This window comes from Ambystoma mexicanum, chromosome 10 (genome assembly GCF_040938575.1).
Source record: "Ambystoma mexicanum isolate Mex_15411 chromosome 10, UKY_AmexF1_1, whole genome shotgun sequence".
Taxonomy (NCBI): Eukaryota; Metazoa; Chordata; class Amphibia; order Caudata; family Ambystomatidae; genus Ambystoma; species Ambystoma mexicanum.
In genome coordinates, this window is record NC_090932.1 from 1,019,545,743 (window position 1) to 1,019,559,538 (window position 13,796).

The following is a 13,796-nucleotide window of genomic DNA, read 5'->3' on the forward strand; positions in this document are numbered from 1 at the left end:
ACGTTTGTTGGCGAACTGCCCGAGTTGCTTCATTGGTGCAGTACGCCTTCCTTGGGCCCAGGCCTGCTGTGACCCCAAATCCGCTGGTAGGCAGGTAGGTTTGTTAATTGTAAGTCTTTGTTCTGTTTATGGTGGGAATTCATTAATGTCTTTATCTCCTTCTTTTTGGGTGTGAAGGTCTTGATGCTGGCGTGCCGGATGGAGAGGCACGTTTCTAGGTAAGAGAAAGCACGAAGCGCAGCGCCTTTATTGTCTTTTGAAGCTAACCTGTGTTTTCTTCTTCTTCTCCTCACAGGCCGCTGTGGTGCTGCGAGTGGATGAGAGCGCGATGTAAAACAGGCCCCCGGAATCCGTTAAGGTAAGTGCAGCGCTGTGCGGTTGTTTAATATTGAAAGCGAACCTGAATATGTCTCTTTTCCTTTGCAGATGGCAGGTGTTGCTGTGGTGCTCCGGATGGAAGCGTGGCATAGCGCGATGGAATTCAGGTAAGACTGATGGAATTCGATGTTTTGGAAGCGTGCGTTCTAATATTGTTTTTCCCTTTATTGAAGGTCGCAATGTTCGAACAGCAGCTGTGGTAGTGGTTCGCCGGAAGTCCTTCAGCTGGTACTCACAGGTGAGTGATGTGTCTTCTTCTCTCGGTTTCCACAGATTGCAGCCCAGTTGAGATGCTGAGTGCTGGATGGTGTTTTCTCAGGTAAAACAGAATAATCTTGTTCTTGTTCTTGCAGGATTACAGGAAGATGCTGAAGACCGGGAGATGGACACGGTGAGCGTTACGCTGCTGGTTGCAGAAGCCTGTTCTGCCGTCAGGATGTGGTTTATATAGCCACACCCAAAACACTAGACCACATGGCTTGGTTCTTAGAACTAGACTGGGTGGGTGCTTCCATGTTGGATTTAAAGGCCCATGCACATAAATGGGACTTAGTTTGAACAGCCCTTCCTTCCTACATATGTGCCTGGTGCCAAAGGTGCCAGGACTGGCTTCAGGAGCCCTTTTGCTGTGGTTTTAAGGCCCTAAGGATTCTGGTGGGAGCCTGCTTGTGGCACAATGTGTGCCCCCTCACAGTGGTCATGACAACAGTGTGATAAAAGACGGAAGTGATGTTGAACTGCTGATGAGTGATTGAACTTTGAAACCAAGTTACAATACCTTTGACAGAGTGGTCCGGCACTGAGTGTGTGTTTACTCAAAAGTCTCTAAGGTATCCAGCTGAGAAGCGCAGAAAGATGAAATTTAAGAGTTGTAACGAATTGTAAATCAAAGTGGTCCTGAAATGGTTTAAGCAAAATTCTGTGCACAGTTGAAAGTCTTCGATGTTGATACAGTAAAGAAAGTTATATTAAAATAAACATATTGGTCTGAGCCCGGAAGAGGGATACTAATTGAAGGTTTTGTGTTAAGGAGGGTCTGAGCCCGGCAGAGCGGGACTCAGTGTTAACAGTGAACCACCCGACAAATTTGATATGCGAAAATCCAGAGAACATTGTGCTAAAATGGGTCTGAGCCTGGCAGAGGGGGACCTGAGGTGAATAGTGAATCACCTGAGAAATTGAGTACATGTGAAATCCTAAGAAGAAAGGAACTTTAATGTTTATTTGTTGCATCAGGCCTTCTCAAATACTTTGAATGGCAAAGAGACTTTGGCACGGAAGGCCTTGATGCTGAGATGTTGAACTGCATCCTCATGCTAAAGAAGCCAAAGAGCGTGCTAAGCTCAAGTGTGCCACCTTGCCCCGTGCTGAAAACATGGGGAAGGAGAGCTAACGGCTCAGATATCCTTACATGCTATTTCTTGAACACTTTTCTTTTGCATAACACTGTTTCCCACACTATTTGTATTTAGAGGTACGGATTGGCAATAGGTTTATTAGTATAGGCCCTTTTATTTTGGTACTCTCCCTTTCCTCACTTTCCCCAGAAAATCAATGTCTCCAGAGCTCTAGTTCTCTCTAGGATGGACTACTGCAACAGCCTCTTCCTGAATCTGCCTAAATCCTCCCTTTGCCCCCTTTAACTAATCCAGAATAGGACTGCAAGACTTATCCTTGGCCTCAAGCCCAGGGACTGCATCTCTTCAGCCCTAAAATCTTTCTCTGCTTCCCAGTTGCTGCAAGGATCAAGTTCAAGACCCTCTGCATCATCCACAAGGCTTTCAGGGGCCTGGCACCCTGCTACATCCAACTATCTCCCTCTAAATACCTCCCTGCTAGAAGCTTTTGGTCTTCTAGCTCCAACTCTCTGCAGATCAAACGCTTATGAAGCAGAGAATGGGGTTAAATCTCTCTTTTCCGCAGATGCCTCCCTCTCGAATGGCCTCCCTTCCTTGCTTTGACTTGAGCTGGATCGCCTTCAGTTCCAGAGGCCTCTGAAGACCATCCTTTTCTTTTCCTCTTTTCCTCTCCCCCACCAGCTAATGTCCCCCTCTGCCTCATTTTGACTGGCTGCCTGGTTCCTTCTGATCCATACAGGGCACCAGGCCCTCCTCAACTAGTCTACACCAGCATTTGGTCTCCCCTGACCCACCCACCCACCACCCCTACTGGGCTCCCTCCCCCTGCACTAGCCAGGCTGAGCCGGCGCCCCTTTTGAGCCCATCTAGCCCCTTCCTTTGCACTTAGCATGTGGACCTTCTTTTCCCTGCACTCTCTGCATTCTCCTGGCACTTGTCCACCTGGCCACCCCTTGCACTTGCCTTGCCTATCATTAGCGCATTCCACTCTTACCGACACTTCCCCCTAGTCCCCTCTCTCCGGCACTTCCGAATGTCACAAGGCCTAGTAGGACTGTTTTTTGTTGTTCTCTTTCCCTGTCCTCCCCGCTTCTTGTCTTGTTGCGCCTTGAAACACCAAATACCCAATAAATAAAATACATACAATCCATAACCAATAATGTGCCGGGATGAAAGTAGGCGCTACCAGTTTGTCATGATTAGGGGAACACAAATATATTTATATTATTATGTTTATTTGTAAATTGTAAATATTTGCCATGTGGTGGCTTTTTGAGCGGAAAAGCTGACAGCTAAAACATTTAAAAGATAGAAAGTGTGTACCTCTCTACTTCACTTCAATCATGGAACTCCCCAGGCCTACAGGCAGACAAGGGTAGAACCTTGAGATGGGGAGAGAACTGCAGAGGTCCAATGAGAAATCGGGGCTAATAAGTTGACACCTCCTTGTCTTAATATTTTGTGGGACAGACTTAGAGTAAAAAAGGACTTGCTCTATGGGAAAAGGGTAAATCAAGGAAAGGGAGAGAGGGAGAAAAAGGACAGCTTCTAAATATCTTGCAGGAGAACTGCCCTTAATCCACCTGGGACAGCTGCCTGACATCGGTGGAGAGGCCTTCACATTGCAAGGCCTTAAACTTTGCCTGGGAGGAAGAAACTGGGGAAGCCCACAGAGGTCCGGGCCCTGATTCTTAAGGAGAGCCAACTGAGGGATGGATGCTGGGAATATCTTTGACAGCAGTCTGTGACCAGACCGAAGCCGATCCCCCCTCAACTCCCTGAGGAGCCTGGCTTTCCTCCCAGAGCATCCCAAAACAGAGGTGCAATATAAGTAGAATTGATCGATTTTAAACCAAGTGTTTGGATGATCTGCCTGCCTTAATATATTCTTTTCATAGTGGGAGGTATGGGCAAATTATGTATACCTTTTCATATTTGACTGAGTATTAATTCAATTAACTCCCAAATAAATTGATGTAAGGGGAATTTGGAGGAGTTCGAAACCCCCAACCTCTTTCCTAGCGGAAGTTAAGTTATAGTCACAAAGTAATTGGGGTGTCTTTGCCACAATACCAAATTGATAATTGTCGCCATTCCCAAACCTTGCCTTAAAAACCAAAAGGTCCTTGCCCCAAAAACGAAATTCCCAACTGATACCCCTTCCCGAAACTTGCTTTTAAACAAAAGGTACTAAAACAAATCTCCCAATTGTCCCCACTCCTAAAACATTGTATTTAAACAACGTGGATGCCCTTGGCTCCCAATGAAATTCCTAAACTATCCCCACTCCCTAGACCTGGCCTTTAAACAGAGGGGTGCTGCATATCACTGATGCCTAAATTTTTGGTGCTGAGGGGAGAAGTGCTTTGCAAAGTGAAACTAGTGTAATTTCTATTGAACAATAGACACTCTCTAGTGAGAGTGAGCGACCCTGATAGCAGAACGATTTTGCATTGCTTTTGGGTGAAAAGGAAACCGAGTTCTATTTGCCACATGTATTCTTACCAATCGGTGTGATAGCAAAACTGCTAGCATTTTCAAGTGTGAAGGAAATTTAACAAAGGACCAAATGAATATACAATGTGTAACTTGTTTTAAAATCAATACTGTGCTTTATTTTCACTCTAAATTTTATCAAGTCATATTTGCCTATTTATTATGAAAAGGAAAGTTAATTGGGCGTGGAAGCTTTGTTTTGTGCCATAGAAGGTGGCTTGTGTAACCATTTAAGATAGATTACACATATACTTTAAATACATGTATAATCTCTTCATACTCCGTCCTAGTTCTTGGCTCATTGTTGGCACAGGGGAAGGGATCCACGTGGCTCTATATGAGTCATAGATGGTGCTTAATGAATCCAAACAAGTAAGTGATCTATTGTGGTCTTGTTTGATTGGGGGGGGGGGTGGAGGGGAGGAATTCCCTATGTTGAGGGGGGTCTGCCAATATATTGTTACAAAGAGGGTGCTCAAGCCAGGATTTTGCATACTTTTGACTCATGAAAAGTGCATTGTGACAGACTGTTCATTCTGGTGTAATCGCATTGAGGTTAGGTAGAAAGTTGTTTTTGCTTTGTTACAGTACCACCAGGACTTGACCCATGGATTCCAGAGAGGTGTATAGGTGTAGAAAATTAAGATTATGTAGAGTACCAATGGGAAAAGCAGATTGATTAGAATAGATTTGTGATTTGGCAGTGTGTGTGTAAATCAAGCAGGAACAGGGTGATGTTTGCCCCTGCGCTGTGGGATCTGATAGAATGAGGAGCCTGGGATTGTTATCATTAGAAGAATCATAAGACCCATTGGAGAGAATAAGTACTCTTTGTTGCAGAACCAATACCCATTATTACCCATTGATAGAGAGTCATTATTTATTGTTACCCAGTATTATCCCTTTAGGCATGGGTGCATCATGGTTAGCTATCCATTATGCATTCAGTTTAGTTCTGATTAGTATATTGTTGAAGTAGACACTATCCATATTACTAGACTGCCACTGTATGCATTAGCCATTGACATGTTATGCATTTGAAGAGAGAAATAGGCCCTGTTGTATGAAGGGTTTGCTTTTAGAATGATATGTTTGCATTAGAATATAGTGCTTGCCATTAGGAGAGAAACATGCTAGACACTAGAGTTTGGAATAGAATGACACTTGCACGTATTTTAGAGACACGGTATTTGCAGCATTGTAGCACTTAGGCTGAGAGAAACGTATTGTTTGCAGAATTGAGAACGAATGAGGCCTGGAAATGACACACACAGTGCATATTTGAAATGACATGAAGAGCCATTTAGTATGATGGCATTGTTATGCTTTGTAGAGACACATTTAGAGATATGTTTGACACATATGCATGTATGTTGAGTGTGCATTTAGAATGAGTTTGTATTATGTAGCTAGCGCTTGCATTGTGAGAGAAATCGTAAACGTTAGAAAGCAATAGGCTGGCATTTGAATCCATTTCTGAAGGAGACACACAGAAGTTGCCTGCGCCACTGGGCTCAGCGCAAATATGTTATGAATTAACAGTGTACCAGGAATTTGTAAACATTTGCTTGGCAGACACAGATAACATGAACCCTTGTCCGAGAAGGGAGCCTAATCAGCTTGAGCTCTGAGCTTCGCAGAGACAACACGAGGGTTGGGGCCATGAAGGGAGTGACATGGAGAGAGAGGAGGGAAGCCTTTTCACACAAGGAGTAGCTTTGAAAACGGGCACTAAGAGAGCATTTCGTAATGCAGACAGAGCCAACAGTGGAAGCGAACGGAGAAATAGGGAATTAGATGGTATTTTGCACTGCGCACACAGATGGCCATGAAAGAGATATGACGTCCAATGTCACTTTGACACTTTGACACAGAACACGCAGTGAAAGTACACGCAAAACACAGACTGGCAGGCACGACCTGAATATAAAATGCTGAAACAGAAAGAGACATTCTTAGAATGTAAGTAACCATAGAAATGGGTTCGTAATTGGAAACTATAACCAGAGCTGGAGAGAGAGGAGAGTGGCTAGTTCGAGGCAGTTGCTGAGAGTCTGATGGAGGATGCAGCTAGAAACTGATTGAGTTCATTCGAGCTAGCTGCTGATAGAGTTTGGCTGGAGAATGCAATCCTGAGAAGGAGGGAGAGATGTTTGGTGCAGCAGAATCCGATGGCTTTAGGGAAGAGAGCTTGGCAGAGCTTGGCAGAAGCAGTTCGTGTGACCAGATCTTTGGGCCTGCCACTGCTGACTGACTGATTGAAGAGAGTAGCGGGAAGAGGAGAGACCTGGCTTGACAAATACAAAGCTGGAGACAGAGAGATACACAAGCAAATGGGAAGTATGGTTCATGGCTAGACAAACTGAATGATTATATTTAGTGGGGAATGAGTGGGGACAGAATGGTGTGCCATGGAGATTGGGGGGACGTGCATCCCTGTGCCCCCCCCAGAATTATGCCCATGTTTAGAATGTGACACCATCTAGTTGTTGGTCAGACACTCACACAAACAGTTTTGAGTTTGGGAAAGGGGAGATCAGACAGGGATTGTCTTAAAGAGAGTGAGTGTGAAGCATGGTGTGGATTGGTGTGGATTTGAAGAGAGGTTCAATTCTGTATGAAGGAGAGGATTGTTGGATGTTTGACGCGTGCACGATAGGCTTGTATTTTAGACTGCATTAGAAACACACGTTTGCATTAGACTGTATTAGAATGAAAGGCTTGCATTACAGGCTTGCATTAGGAACCTGAAAGGCTTATAGTTATTGCATGGTAGATTTGCACCAGAAGCATAAAAGGTGCAAATTCGATCTTGGCTAGAGTTTTAGCATTATTTGAATTATGCTTTGGTATTAGCATAAATAAATGTATTCCACTGTTATAATTGAATCGATTCATGTGTTGTTCTTTGTGTCTTGTTATTTGTGTCCACAGTAGTAAGATAGGAGTATGTTGGTATTGTATTGATATTATTTGTTCTGTACAACATGGGTATGTTCCTAGAAGTAATCTAGGAGTAACACAGTGCACAAGGGGCCTGAGACATGGAGATTGGGGTGGGGGGATAGGCACCACATACACCTCCCCTAGGGGATTGTCAAAGATTATCTGAGACCGGAGCATGCTTGCCCGGGGGTGGGGGCAAGACGATGATAGGGCTTTATATTTTGCAGACTAACAGCGCAAGAAAGTTTTACAAAGTTGCAAAAAGCCCTTTTAAAATGACTACCCTTAGAAGTGTGTGATGCCAGGAAGCATCTCCTGGCTAAGCTATTCATTCGAGGAGAATGGAGTGATGGTAAAGCCAGGAGCTGCCAACCAGGAGGGCCCAAGAGAATGCCTCAGTGAGCACTGACATTTGGCTTGAAGGTGGGATATTACACACAGCATTAGATTCATTTCACATTACCCAAAATGCCTGTGAAGAACTGAGTCAAATGGTCCAGCTCACATCTTATTTATACTTCCACTTGTAGCTAGTGGAAGAGCGGGTGCAAAATAGAGAGGCCTGTGTGCTGAATCAGACTGAGGGTTTGAAAGAGGCGCAGAAAGAACTTAAACAGTTATAAGATAAAGTACAACAGAGCCACATGTTTCAATTACAACAACAAAACATCAGTGAACAATTACAAAATAAAGTGAAAACTGTGAAGAATCCTGCTGATCCCTCACTAAACCCCTGCCTAAAGTCGCCTCCAAGTTGGCCAGGGAAAGGCAGACGCTTCCTGATCCTGCCCTTGGGGGTGGTGCTCGCAAGGAGGATCACCTGGGAGGAGACATGATTCAGGGTGGTGAGGAGATCTTGTGGGATGAGACACAGTATTTCTTTCCAAAAGGGAAGATCCTTTCCAAATACCAAGGCGTGCAATGGCGTATTATCGTTATGATCTATCTGATCCCCAAACTGAACATTTTAGAAAGGAAACCCCATCTGAGACTTATAAAGTAAGAATTCATCCTAACTCTCAGGGGTACAGTGAAAGGAAATCTGTAAATAATGACTTGAAATAACTGCCTTACTCCTTTCAAGTACATGTCCCGGGAGGATAGCTCAGCGGCAGCGTGCGCGTCTTGGAAGCAAGACGACACGAAGCAACAACAAGTTCGATCCCCGGGTCCGCGCTTAGAAACCTCTGGGTGTTTAAGCGCGTTATAAATACGTAACTAAGACAAAAAAAAAAACACAATTACGCAACTAAGAAAAACAAACAATTCCTGTAACAGAGCCTCGATGCCTGCGGGCTGTGTGAGTGCTTTATAAATGTTAAATAAATAAAAGAAATAAAATAAATTCTTGTGATGTTTCTTTAAATGCACTTAGTAGAAATGAACCTAAGTTCAAAAATAGAAAGCTGACTATCAAACCTGAGTTTGTCATTGAGGATTTCAAGGCCCATAATTCCCTAAGTACTGGGACAAGTTAGAGGGCTCAAGAGTTATACAACAGGGGATTCCAAGATGGCTGCCGGGACACAAACACCATGAGGATAAGGCTCCCGCCCAGCGCCACCTAAAACATTGAAGATTTTATTTAGCAAACTCCCGGGGTGTCAGATGATTAACATTATGGCCTTGTGGATATTGTGGATTCCTGAAAGATTTGTGATGGAGAAGGATTCCTCTTTCTGCTGAGCAAAGATCGACGTGATCCACCAGAGGAGTAGCGATCGCCATACTGGCAACTAGCGATTCAAGAAAGCCCTGGAAAATTTAAGTGGTGCCCCCTCCAACCGGCAGCAGTGTGGAGTGTTAGGTGTTGTTGTGTATCGAGTATGCAAAGAGTTGCTCCCTATCTACACTGGAAAGTGAACATTTGGTATTCCCAGGTTGGTCTGAATGCGGAGACACTTGAGGCAGGGGGTATAGAAGGAGGCGACAACACAGGGCACGAAGGAGAAAAGCAACAACAAGATTTGGAACAAAGAGAAATACGCAGCAATGAGGATAAAACCATGAGGGGAGAGTTGATTGCGAGGAAGGTTCTATGAGAAAAGTAGTTTGTCTCAATAGAACTGCAACTGAATGGGGTACTGAGTAGAATGGAAACAAATAGGAGGATGACCCTAAAGAGGGAATTTAGGCAGATCAAGGGACAATTAGATTTGTTACACACTAAGCATGCTAAGAAATCTTTATTATATTTAAAACGGCAGTATTATATCAAAGCTAACAAAGCGGACCGTATGCTCGCACAGCAAGTGAGGAAGAAGGAGGAAGCAAGACCTATCCTTCATATTAGTATGGGACCGGGAACCATACTTTAGCTCCATTTCGGAAGATATTTTGCGTGTTTTCACGGAACACTATTCTGTGCTATATACTACCGATTCCCCAGATCAAGAAGGTCAGGTGGCATATTTGATGCACTGACACTTAAATACAATTGATTTAAATGAAAGGGAAAAGCTGGAAGGGGAAATCCCTCCAGAGGAATTACGGGCAGCCATTATGTCTTTACCAATGAACGAGGCCCCAGGGCCAGACAACTTTCCGCCATTGTTTTACAAACTGTGTAAAGATATATTATTCCCGGTAATGACCTCTCTTTTGAACTCCTTTATTAGATTTGGATGCATTACTCAGACCACGGAAGGGGCAAAGATAGTTTTTTTTCCCAAACCTGACAAAGATAGAACACAATGTGGGTCATATCAACCCATAGCTCTTGTCAATATAGATGCGAAAATATATGCTAAAATATTAGCATCACAATTGGAAAAATCAATACCTAAATGTATGAATCCGGATCAGTCCGGTTTTGTCAAGGGAAGGCAAACATTTCACAACTTAAGACGGGTGAGCCATCTGATTGAGAATGCAAATAAGTCAGGGCTTTCTGCAGGGGTAGACGCAGAAAAAGCATTTGACCGGGTGGAGTAGTCTTTTTTGTTTCGCACAATGGAGGCTATGGGGTTTGGGCTGAGTTTTTTACGAATGGTCAAGGCACATTACCAGTCGTCGGTATAAGGTTTAGCCATCAATGGATAGGTTTCTCAGGGAATCAGGTTGTCTAGGGTTACTAAACAGGGATGCCTGTTATCCCCGGTCCTGTACACGATACCCTTGGAGCCATTCCTATCTAAGATCCAGCAAGAGAGGAATATAAGAGGCATACTGTTTGGAGGAGTGGAGCACAAAGTGATGGCATTTGCCGACCATATACTTCTCACGAAAACAGATTTGGCTAGCTCATTACTAGGGCTAACAGTAGAATTGGCAAAATTTGGTGAAGTGGAAGGCCTGATAATTAATATTCATAAATCGGAAATGATGATTCTACAAGAGGGAACGATATCAAGGAACGGCTAGTGGATATGGGTCAGTATTTGAGGACAGACAGGGGCCTACAATATTTGGGATTAAAGATAACTAATTCCTTGGAATCTATGTATCAGGCAAATTATACAACTTTATTCAACTCAATCAAAAAGTGGCTGGTGGATCATAATTCCCTGACAATTTCTTGGAAAGGTAGGATTAACATAACTAAAATGGTAGTGCTTCCAAAGGTATTGTATTATTTCCAGGCCTTGCCACTATCAGTCCATCAGAAATTCTTTAAGACCCTAAATAAGATTGTGGGGGATTTTATATGGAAAGGAAAGAAACCAGGGGTGGCTTGGAAAGTACTGACGGTCGCCATAACAAGTGGTGGGAAGGGGGCTCCAAACTTTAGAACCTATTATCAAGCGGCCCAGCTGTGGATAATCCGGGAATGGCTTGTGGGGAACCAAGAGAAATGTTGCTGAGGATGGATAGAGCAGTATTAGGTCGGCCACCAGCAGAGGTTTTATGGTATCAGACGGCTTATAGGCCAGCTAGTATTTATAGGAGTAAAATTACAGCTTTGATGGGTGATATATGGGATTTGGTGGTACGGCGGGTGGGTATCACTAGGTTTCCTTCTCCATTTACGCCCCTTTCTCGTAATCCTTAGTTTACACCGGGAGTAGGACAGGCAGCCTTTAGGCGATGGGAGGGAACTGGGTGTCAAAAGATCAGTGATATGCTGGTGGGCCAAAAGATTACGACATTTCAACAAAGTAAACAGTTATTCTCTTTTCACCAAGAGGAAAGCTTTAAGTTTCGTCCAGAGTTTCTGCCGCTCTACTTTGTTGAACACCTGAGACAGGTCAACAAACACTAAAAAAAACTCTTGGGGAGCCTGTCCTGATGTTACTTTTTATTATGTTTAGAAGCATAATATTCACCGATGTACTGGCATTTTTCTGGAATCCCGTTTGGAAAGGGTCGGCGCTGAACGAAGCTCTAGCCCATTTCTGAAATCTTGTAAGCAGTAAAGTTGCACAAATCTTTCCGATAATATCTAGGACAGTGATTGGTCGGCAGTTGGCAGGATCTTCTCTGTTGCCCTTTTTGAAAATCGGGACGACTACCGCTTGTGTCCAAGAGTCAGGAATTGACTTTGTTTTCATACATTGAGAGAAGATCTTACTAATAAAGACTGTCCACTCCTCCGGATGCTGTCTTAGGTCGATGTTTGTCAGGCCATCAGGGCCTGGAGCTCTTGATGATTTCAGTTTAAGTATGGCTCTTTTGATATCGTCCTTGTCTGTTAGATCTGCCCATAAGGCCTCTGATTTAGGCTCTGGTGTTAGAGGCTGAATTGTGGGAAAGTCGAACAAGTTTGAGAAGTAACTTATCTAGTATATAGTTAGTGAGTTGCTCATCCGTTTGCAGGTCTGCTTTTTTGATTAATGCCCAGAAATCACGCAACTTCTTGATCTTTAATGTCCTTAGCATCACCTCTGCATCGTTCTGGTAGAGAGTTATCTTATGGCTTTTCAGCCATGATTTGTATTTCTTTGTCTCCGCCTGTAGAGTGCTCCTGGATTCCTTGGTGTTAAGAGTTCTGGACATTCTTTTCAATTTTCTCAGTTTCCTCCTTTTCGTTACCAAAGTTTTATTGTATGTATGTTCCTTTTTTGTATTTGCTTTGTCTGCTCCAGTCCACCCCATTTTGTAGATCGATAGCAGAGGCAGATAATTTAAACTGGATGACGCTTTTTGGGTCAGTTTTCCAGACGTTAAGATTTTGTATTTTTCAGTTAGATCCATTATATCTGATGCTGTCAAGCAAATGCAGGTTCGCTGGATGTTTACTTCAATGCTTGGCTTATAGATTTTATTCTGAGAGCAGCTGGTAGTCCAGGCCATAGACAGCAAATTATGATCGCTTTCTTTTGTTCTTATTACCTCAAAAGTTGCAATGTATGGGAGCAGTGTGTGGGCGCCAAATATATAATCAAGAATTGCCGCTGAATTATCGCATTCCCATGTTAGTACAATAGGCTGATTGTCCTTTAGCCATGCCACGTTGTGGAAATACCAGGAGTTCATTAACTTCAGCCATGCCGAGCCCCGTTCCACAGCTGAGGAACTGAATGGTTGTTTAAATAAATTTGAAGTGGAGTTGTCACATTTGGCATTTAGATCACCGCAGATGATTATATGAGTAGTCTTGTGCTCAATGTAAATTTATTCTCGACGGCGTCTGCCACAGAAGTACAGAAATTAGCTATTGTGGTACGCTGTGGCTTCCAGTAAAGATTGATGATTGCTAACTGCGTGGAAGTCCATGACTTTGAGCCCAGCTTGAGGTGATGCCATGATGTTGTCAGTCCAGATAAAGTAGACACCCCTTCAATCATGAGGCAATGTACTTTGTTGGCCGAAGACCAACCGCCTCATGTGTTTAGTATTATATTAGAAATATATAGCCATAAACTTGACTAAAGTGCAGCCATTTTAAGGTGACTGAAATCGCCATTTTGTTTTCTAACATTTGCCTTTTGCTTTCTGTTAAAACTGCTTTGCCGAAAACTTATTTTGCTCCACTAGTGCATAACGTAAGGCCGCGAGAGATTTGTTGAAACATAACGCAGCAACCCAGACAGAAATGCCCGGTCTCCTCCCTCACAAGTCCTTGGAAGTAAGCAGCGAGGCATTTTAATCAGTACACAGGTGCCAGCTAGTCTCATTAATACAGTAGAAATGTTAGAAGCGAACATTAAATGGCTTGAATTATGCTCTTCTTTGCGGCCCCCCTTTCCTAAGCCCTGTAGAGCCCTGGAGAGCAAGTTGACCCCCAGTACATGAATAGAAACTAGGAGATAGCGAGGCATGGAATGTGTCTCTCCCCTGCACGCAGCTTGCTTGCAAAGAACAGAAGCAGTGTGTTCTTATAACAAAGAATTGTGTCTGCAGGCTCATGAAATTGCAAACTGTTGCTAAATAAATGTCTGAAGGTGTCATACTCGTCACAATTGTCAATCATCGTACCCAATTCAAAAGAAATACATTATGGTCAGTATTGAATGTATCACCACTGATTGTAAGATGCTTGCTTTGCATATATGTAACTGTTGTACGATTCTCTCTCTTGCGTCCCCTGGGGTCTGGAAACACAAGTCGCGGGGCGTGGGACCCAGTTGGCCAACTGAGACTATTTGCTTTGCAATAAACCATAGCTTTTGGGAATACAACCTTGTGTCTGGCGTATCAGTTTGTGTGTGGTGATTGTGCCTTGTTTCCATACGCGAG